This window comes from Bidens hawaiensis, unplaced genomic scaffold, assembly GCF_021521415.1.
Source record: "Bidens hawaiensis isolate Kalapana, Puna unplaced genomic scaffold, B.hawaiensis_p1.1 tig00004733_1, whole genome shotgun sequence".
Taxonomy (NCBI): Eukaryota; Viridiplantae; Streptophyta; class Magnoliopsida; order Asterales; family Asteraceae; genus Bidens; species Bidens hawaiensis.
Window position 1 is genome coordinate 526,342 of NW_027491292.1, and position 9,631 is coordinate 535,972.

Below are 9,631 nucleotides of genomic sequence, written 5' to 3' on the forward strand. Positions count from 1 at the left end.
GGATAAGCTCGATACCAGCCGGTACCGATTTCGAATTTCCTGATCACGAGTTTTCTGAAAACTTAATACAGGTACCGAAAATGCCTTGTTTGATACCGGTATCGTAGATAAAGATCTAGTAAATACTAGTACCGACCGGTACCAATCTCGATATTTCTGACCCCGAATTTTTTAAAGACTTGATACCGGTACTCGGTACCAATTACGCATCCCTACCACAAACTTACGTTTTACCTACCGTTAACATTTTAAAACAAACATTTTGTCCTTAAAAAACTTACACTTACTGTCCTACTTGTACAACCTTGATTAAAAGGACAATAATGTATGTTCTAAGGGGAAAAAATAGTTATCTTATTAGATGTAGTGTAGCTAATGTGTTAAGTAGAGTGTAAACAGTTTGAACTCGAGTTTCGCTTGTTTTGAGCTATGTGTATAAAATCCGAGCTCGGCTTATTAATAATATTACACAACTGAGCTCTAACTGGTTTTTTAATTACAAAACATTAAAGTACTTTTATATATCACGTAATACATTAAGCAATATATCTTCTAAGTAAATAGTATTATAGTTATATAAATAATAGCCTCATGAGTTTAATCAAACCCGATTAGAGAGAGCAAATAAAACCCCAAGCATAATGGATACGCCTAGAATTTGAAATATTTGAGACAGGTATTCAGGTATGAGACTGAAGAAAAAAAAAGAAGTTATTTCATGGGTATAAGATTAGCCATTAGGAGGCGCTTGATCTAATTACCCAAAACCGTATACCCGTTTAGCTTAACGATATACCGAAACAATATACAGGAAAAATGCTAATTTTTAGCTTTTATTTTCCCCTTAAAAACTTATCTAGTGTATTGCTTTATACTGGTTATTCAATTACGTTAGAATGAATTTTTTTTCCAACATGTAATTTGATAATATTATAATATGTAATTTGATAATATTATTTATATTTGTATGCTACAAAGTTGTGTTGTAAGATTTGTGTAATGAAAAATTTTACATATTTCAAATATTTATATTTATGGTGACGAATATGTATGTAATTTATTACATTTTATTTTATTGTAGTTCTCAAAATCAAAAATTTATATGAAAATTAGAATGTAAAAAAATATACTTGAAATCCCAACAGATATTTTAAAGAAAGTAATGGGTATACCATATACATGACATGTATTACCCGACACAGTGGCGGATACAACATACAAATGGGTGGTTCCCAGGAACCACCCGAGTTTCGAAATAATAGTGTACGGATATATAGAAGACGCGTAGGAACCACCTTATAAATTAAGAGGGAACCACCTAAAAAAAATTCCTGGATCCGCCACTGACCCGACAAAAATCCGACACGTATTGGAACTAACATGGAACATAATTTTATAATTGAATATGGGCCCGAGATTACCCATACGGCCATACTCATCCCATTGCCATCTGTAAGCCCAGTAATAAAATTTTGGTTTAGACTTGAACTCACTTTATTATGAACTTTAACTTAATCTTGAGCTCATTCTAATGTATACTCGGGTTAATTCACACTTTCAGAAAGTGAAACTTGAATAGCTTACAAGTAGCAAATGAGTCGTCTCATCTACGAATAAAGTGAAACATGATTCTAAATAGCCTTAGGATTTGTAGATTTAGCCATACATAAATTAAAATACCGTTTATTTAATCTAAATTATGTGATGCTGCCTTATTGAGGTGATGCTTGACCCGTCATGTTTGTAGGTGATACCCGATCTATTATCATATGAACATGACATGCATGTGTATTGATATCTTACCATTACCTTGGTACATACTATCTTGTCCTAAACCTAATATATTATAATCTTAATAATTTTAATTATTTTAATACTTTTATATTATCTCCTATTAAACTACTTCTTATGGACCCTACCCCACCCTCCCACCCTAGATAGACCACATGCCCAAAGACTCCATATAAAGAAACCCATCTACCATTCTCTTCCATGTCTTTCTATTAACACAACAACAATATCATTTCAAGAACACCCAATAACTAGATAGTTCAAGATTCGAAAACAAATTCGGCTTTCGGTTATTGAGAAGAAGATCAAGAGAAGTAATAACATGGGAAGATCAAAGAAAAGGGTGTCTAGTAAACTTGGTGGAATCTTGAAAGAGCATAAGGCAAGGCTTTACATTATCAGGAGATGTGTGGTGATGCTTCTTTGTTATCATGATTGATAATTCGTTCGTTTGATCACTAAATCTTGTATATAGCATCCAAACGTTCCGTTTTGGGTGCTTTTAGCTCGCGTGAAGGAGAGAGGAGATGAGCAGATATGAAGGAGAGATGTTTGTGGGGTAGAACACCGTCAAGCAGGTTCTGTCAGAATAGAGAGCCAACTTGCGGTGAGGCGACCGCGCTTCTAAAACTTGCTCTTGGGGATGCTATTAGATATGTTTTTGAAAATATTGTGTGAAATTGCAATAGATATGGCTCAAAGAGCTTAACAGTTTTGTAACATTACATATTGGCCTCTAATGGGGTAAAATGTACATTAGAATATTAAATTGCTAGTTTGGTACATCTTTCTATGAGTTATTTGGCCTATTCTTAAATTTAAATTTTAAATTATATTAATAAGTATATATAACACAAATGGTAAAATGTGTACATAGTTTTGAAGATTAAAGAGTTTTATTGGAGTTTATTACCTGTATTTCAATCATGAATATTGGAAATAAATTTAAGGGTGAAATGAGCCTCCTAAGTTCTTAGATTTGCTTTTAGACAATTTAAGATTTTCTTAATTTATAAACTATTAATACCGTGAGTCGACCCGTTAAACTTTGGTTTTCAGCACGTGAAACGAGCCGTGTAATTCTAAAACCGGCCAATTTGCTTCGATGAGTTTTAGCGATTTATAAACATCCTAATTACGATAACTTTCATTTTTTTAGTAGAAGTGAGTGTTGGTATGCTTAGGAAAAAATATAGAAAGACTTTAGTTTTCGTAATCAAGAAAAAGTATGATGTTTATCTTTGTAGTTATCATAGCGAAGTTACATAACCAAATTAACTAATTAACCAAACTACAAGTATACCTCAGTCCCTAGACTTTGAAATAAAAGTATTTTAGTCAAGTAGAGTCCTAGATATACTTCTATTTTTCCTAGGTTTAGAAAAGTGTAGATTTTCAAAAACAAAGAATCTTATGATATATTGAAATCTCTTATGAGCTATGATAATCATGTACATTTAAAATATATCTTCATGTCTAAGATTACTTTTATTGGTGACCTCTTATGAGGTCATGACATTGTTTAAAAAATAAAGAAAAATATTAAATTCTTTTCATATTACAACCCGGGTTGCAACCTAAACCTAGGTCACAACCCACTTTTTAATTAAATATTCTTTTGTTTTTTTTTCTTTCAAACAATTTGTTGTTTATATAATTTGAGTTTTATTTAATAATTTATATCATTTGACTTATTTCAAAAATCTAAAAGCATAGTCGTGTTTATTTTTATAAATATTTCGATATCAAATTTATTAGAAACAGATGACTCTAAAAATATGTATTTTTTAATATTATTATATATAAAATTTGTTTTTTCAATAGTTGTAAAAATTCAAGGTTTTTTTAATAGAATTACGATATTATCTTTTCTAATGATTTTTATACTTCAAATAATATTGTTTAAAAAGTAAATATTTTTATTAATTTTACTAAATTTTATAGAATAAATTAAAAGCTAATAAGATATATGTATTAAACTAATTGGTTTGGGTTAAGTTGGGTTGTGAATAAAAGTGAAAAGTTGGGTTGTGTAGGTGGAAGAAAAAGAAATTAATTTTTTATTAAAAAGTTGAGTTGGTTTGGGTTGTGAATAAAAGTAGTCTAAAGATTGAATTGAATAGCCTTTATGTAAGGTTTATGTTGACTTCTTTTTTTCAAGGTCTAATATTAATACCAAAAGAGGAAACTCTTAACCACAAGCTAGAAGACCAAAGGCATACAAATGGAAACAAAGACCAACCGAACAAGAACAAGAAACACTTACAAAGAAAAGTTAAACCTACACTAAGTTTTGAATCAAAAGTGGATCTATTGTCTCAATTCTTTACCCCTTAAAAAGGAATTTTCTTTAACATTTGCAATTACCTTTGAGATCATTCGTTGATTGCTCATGAAGATTTTCTCATTTCTCTATTTCCAAATCGTTGAAAACATCACTTCTAAGATTGCTCGAATCACTTCTTTCTTCTACTTTGCTAACCGATGCTTTGTAGGAGGGAACTCCAGTAATTCTTAGACCTAATCCACATTGTCGGCGCTAGGCAGTTTTACCCATAAATATAGCCAACCAAACCAACCTAGCAAATCTACAATTAATTAGTAGGTGTTGAGGTTTCCAAGTAGAGCCCGCACATTGCTTGGTGCTCCGATCAAAAAGAAATCAGTGGGACAAGCGTCACTCTTGTTGAGACTCTACTTAAAATCTCTCTTTAAAATCCCGATATTTACAAAATACAATTGCTCCTTGAATAATAAAGAAAACTAATCTTCACACTTACAATTATTGAAACCATTTTGACAGAAAACAGGATAAGGAACAATTGATTGACTAATAAGTTCTTGAAAAGAAAGATAGAAATTATGAAGCCACTGAATTATTTTTGATTGATTGATATTAAATCAATAATAGCTTGATTTTTACTCTCCTAAGATAATATCATAATACCTAGTTTAAGTGCACGGCCTACGTGGCATGACGTGATCTTAACTAACTAAACCATAACACATAGTTGGAGAACAATACTACCTTCTATTTCTTAATTGTCCATGTTACCATTACAATTTACAAAGACAAAGTTTCTATGTATTTAACACCATAAATTCCGATTTGAAAATTAAAAATAATATTTTAATTACAAAATATGTATGGATTTGTGATAAGTAGAAATGAAAATATAAATTAAATGGGTTAAAATCCCTATATAAATACTTGGAAGTCAAAAAAGTATAACAAGATACATTTTTAAACTTATTCAATAAAGGAAAATGGATCATTTGACAAACAAAGATATAGAACCAAGATGTGAAATGGAATCATTCCAAATAGAAGAAAAGTGATAGTGAAATATGTGTGAATGCACACGGTGGCTTGAGACGTTAGATTCATATCTCAGGTAGGCTTTTTTATTGTGTAAACCGAAATTCAAGTAAGTATAAAAAGTGCAATTTTCACGAGGGGCTAAGAATCTTAAACTAGGTGATCTTTAGTATCAACTAGTGTTTTACCTGGCGCGTTGCGTCGGGACAGGTTGGTAAAACTCGGACGGTGGTAAACCCAAGCGTCGTTGGTTCTAAGTGTTGAGGCGATAAGTCAACGCAAATTCGGTCGGTTTTGATTGCGTGCGTTATTATACCATAACTAAAGCCAAAAAAATTCTAAAAATTTAGGTGGACCGATAAGGTGGAGTCGGTTGGTAAAACTTGAGGGTTGAGGCGGTGAGTCTACTCAAATTCGATCAGTTTCCGTTAGGTTCGTTACGATACTAGAACAAAAAAATCGGCATTCTGTCGGTTTTGATTACGATCGTTACAATACTTGAGCTAAAACAAAACGCAGCGACTCTACGCGAATTTGACCAGTTTTCGTCACATTTGTTACGGTACCTATACAAATCATAACAAAAAAAAAGTCTTCGGTCAAGTGTCCCAATGAGGTACTATGACACCAAAACTCTTATTTATATTAGCATATTTAAATAAAAAACACAAATAAAATATTAAAAAAATAAAAAGAAGAAACTAAAAAAAATCTATTTGAAGGAGTCTCCATCCACTTAAGAAAAATGAAATGTTAAAGGTTGCTCCATAGGGGTCTTGAAATTAAGTATGTCATTACCAAGCGCTAACACACTTAACATCAACTAACACACCAAGATGTTACAATTGATTAATTATCAAAATGATTTACATAAATACAAAACACAACTAATAAAATATTCTAAAAAACTTTTGTGACACCAAACTTCTAAATTATACTAGATATATAATTGTAATGATAAATTGTACATAAAACCTATTATATGTTACAAGAAAATACGGTTGGGAATAGGTTTGTGTTATTTGTCTACACACCTATTCGGCTTGGATCCCTTGGGTTTGTAATTAACGAAAGTTTGTTTCACACTGATTACATATGTATAAAACAAATTTGGCAATTCGAAAAAACGTTATGCTTCGAATATGAACTGATTTTTCCAGAAAGTATCTTTCACTACTCGTATGGTAAAAGAATTTCTGAAAATGAATTTGAAAACTAAAGGCTTTAACTGAAATAAAGCATGTCATTTCATTATCATTTATCCGCTTGTTGGATAATTTTAATTTGAAATGCGTTTTTGTTGTCCTTCTCATGCCTCATGTTATTAGGACCCCTGTGATGAGAAGTGAAAGAATGCTTGAATATTTAAAAGGAACCTTTAACCAAAGCTAATTCGCATTCCTTTGATTTATTGTAACATTTAAACGTTAATAGAATGATAATTTTCGTATAAGTGGCATGTCATGTGTAATTAGGTTTTGACGTTAGACTGATTATGGGCATAATGGAAAATGATGAGTAATTTGGCATTAGACTAATATGAAATTAAAGCTGAACCGTGTCTTTATTTATGTATAATACAATATAATAATATGGATTTACATGTGATTATTATTATTATTATTATTAATATTAAAGAAAGGTAGAGTTTATATGAAATTGCCATATGCTATAGTTTTAGTTGTTTATAGAAAGAAGCAAATATTAAAATTATTTTTAAACCTCATACTTTTTTAATTCATATTCTGCTTTCACGCGGTTGTTGAAATATATTGTCCTAGTAGATGACAAAGCTTAAATAGCTTGCAAACACAAATGTCCGGTTAAGAAAGAGACTTAAATATTAGTTGTAGTCATAAGGAGTTAAAATTGATTGAACCATTTAAATCGAATCAAGTTGTTTGGTTTGAGTTTTACGCGGTCTGGTTCATGGTACGATCTCACAATTATGTAACCAAAGTGCCAAACTGGTCGTTTGTCAGTGTAAAAAAATTATACATACTTTTATTAAACATATAGAATGGATCGTGAACACCCATCCTGAATACTGATTTTTCAAAAACTTATAATTAATGAATTTATTGTATGCGCACTAACACTTTTAAATAATTAAAAAAAAAATAACAAACTCATAGTTATAGGCGTAAATGTGTCGAGCAAGTCCAATCCTGCATAGTTATGACTAGACTCGCTTAACTTACAAGAGTTCGAGCTATGACTGTGAATATGTTTTACAAACTCGACCTCAACTCGTTTATTATTTATTAGTAGATTTATGTTATCAAAATTATACATACATACATACATACAATTCTTATATATAAATTATAACAATACGTATAATTTAGTTACTTAATCATAATTATATGCATTAGCAATTGTTATATAACTATAAATAATAGGTTAATTTAGACGAGTTTAAAAAATTAGTTCAGGCTCAGACTTGTTTATTAAGCAAACTAATTTTAATCTCGAGTCTGTCTTTAAGCTCATTAAAATTTAGCTCGATTTAAATTATAGCGAGCCGATTTTAGATAGCTCACGTACAGTTAGGCTTGTTTACATCAATATATATTTTTGTGAAATATTTAAGTTATTTTAATATGAAAGAAATGTAAAAAGGATTAAATAAATAAAGAAAATTAAAGAAAAAAGAAAAAACAAAGGTGGCTTCTTGATTTCACATTTGTGTGAGAAGAAGATGGAAACAAAGGTGGAATTTAAGAGGATAATAAAAGCGTGACCAGTAGGTGATCAGTCAAACTGAACAGCAGCCTTATCCTGCCCACGTGCGACAACCCCACCATGGCCCACCATCTTCCATTTTGATTCTTTTTGAGTCACCAATCACCACTAATTTACCACATGTCCACCTCATATTCTTTTTTTTTTTTTTTTTTTTTAAAATGTCCACCTCATATTCATTACCTCTCTGGTTTTCATATTTCATGTCGAAAATCATTTCACGTTTTTCATTGTATTTGGAACATACATTGAACATTCCTCTAATGATTCTTGGTTAGGAAATAAACCATGAAAATGATCATTTGGTCATGGAGATTGTGTGTTGTTCACGGGCGTTGGTAACATGTCTGGGTAACAGACAATCTGAAATCAATGGCACGTGTGTCAAGATTTTGAGATCTCAACACACACGTTAGGTATTACGTCTCGATGGTGGCATAGAGCATGACAAAATTAGCATGCAATGTTAGCGATGACTAGGTTGTCATGTTTTTGAACAAATTACTGATAATTGCAAATAGGCGTATGGTCTCTCAAAGTTTAAGAAAAATCGTGTTACTCATAGGGATAAAAGGATAAAAAAGAAATTTTGGATTTTTTCTTGACATAATCGTGACTTAGTAATAGTATAGTTACTAACGTTTTACCTTTTTTTGTCTTCTCTTAAATGTTCCTATAATTCTGTCACGTTTTAATTTTATTTTTTTAAGGATACTTTTAGGTATATTTTTAGAGTCTATAATAATACAAAACTATCAGTGATGTTATCGGGTATTTAGAGAGATTAATTATTTTTCTAAAACAAATTTCTTGTATTTGCTGAGACTCAAACCCAAAACCTCGGGATGTTTAAAAGATCATCTCTTTCATTGGAACAAAGACAAAGTCACATATCATTGATTATTTTTTTTTCTGAACTGCGATTTTTTTAACCCTTGTTATCTGTGGGATTTTAACTAGAGATGAACATTTGGTATTTGGTACCGGTACCGGTACCGAAATCGGTACCGATTTGGTACCGAATTGGTACCAAAGTTTTGAGTTTCGAGATCTGTACGGTACCGGTACGGTACCGGTATTTCCCGAATTTTTACCTTCAATACCGGTACCGGTACCAAACCGAAAATTTCGTTACCGGTACCAAGATTTGATGATTTTCGGGATCGGTATTTTCGGTACCGGTACGGTACCAAGCTCATCCCTAATTTTAACACAAGACATCATGCTCCCAAACTAAAGTGTTTAAAAACTTTGTCTTTACCAATGCACCATCACCTCGTTGATTATTCTACGACTATAGCTAGATATTATATGAATATCTAATTATCCAAAACAAGTTTGAAGAATTAAAATACGTTACCAAAAAGTGTATTGGAACAAAGACAAAGTCACTTATCATTGATAACTTTGTGTATTTTATTACTTGATATTTATAATATTTATTTTAAAAGCACACATTCAAACATTCGTTTAATCAGTAATCCAAAATAATTCAGTGAATCTTCATTGTGAATATAGGGCATCATCTTAAACACCAGTTGCGACGTATAATAACACAAATGTCGAATCACTATGTGAAGATGTTCTTGTAGTTGACCTAATATCTTAATACAAACAGATGAATATCCTAAGCGAGTGCTCCCATAAAGTAGCAACGATCTTGTTGTTTTCCCTACCTAGTTGGCATGGTCGGCTTGGATAGGAGGGCAGGGTGATCGGCGTCCTCTGGTCCTATTATCCCGCTAGTCCCGATTTTTAAAAAAAATCTTTTTATGA

The 9,631-nt window shown here is 31.3% G+C and overlaps 1 pseudogene; it reads left to right on the forward strand.

Annotated features, from left to right (window-relative positions):
* The first annotated feature begins 2,001 nt into the window (after window positions 1-2,001).
* On the forward strand, window positions 2,002-2,559 carry LOC143627745 (small polypeptide DEVIL 4 pseudogene; annotated as a pseudogene).
* The last annotated feature ends 7,072 nt before the right edge of the window (window positions 2,560-9,631 follow it).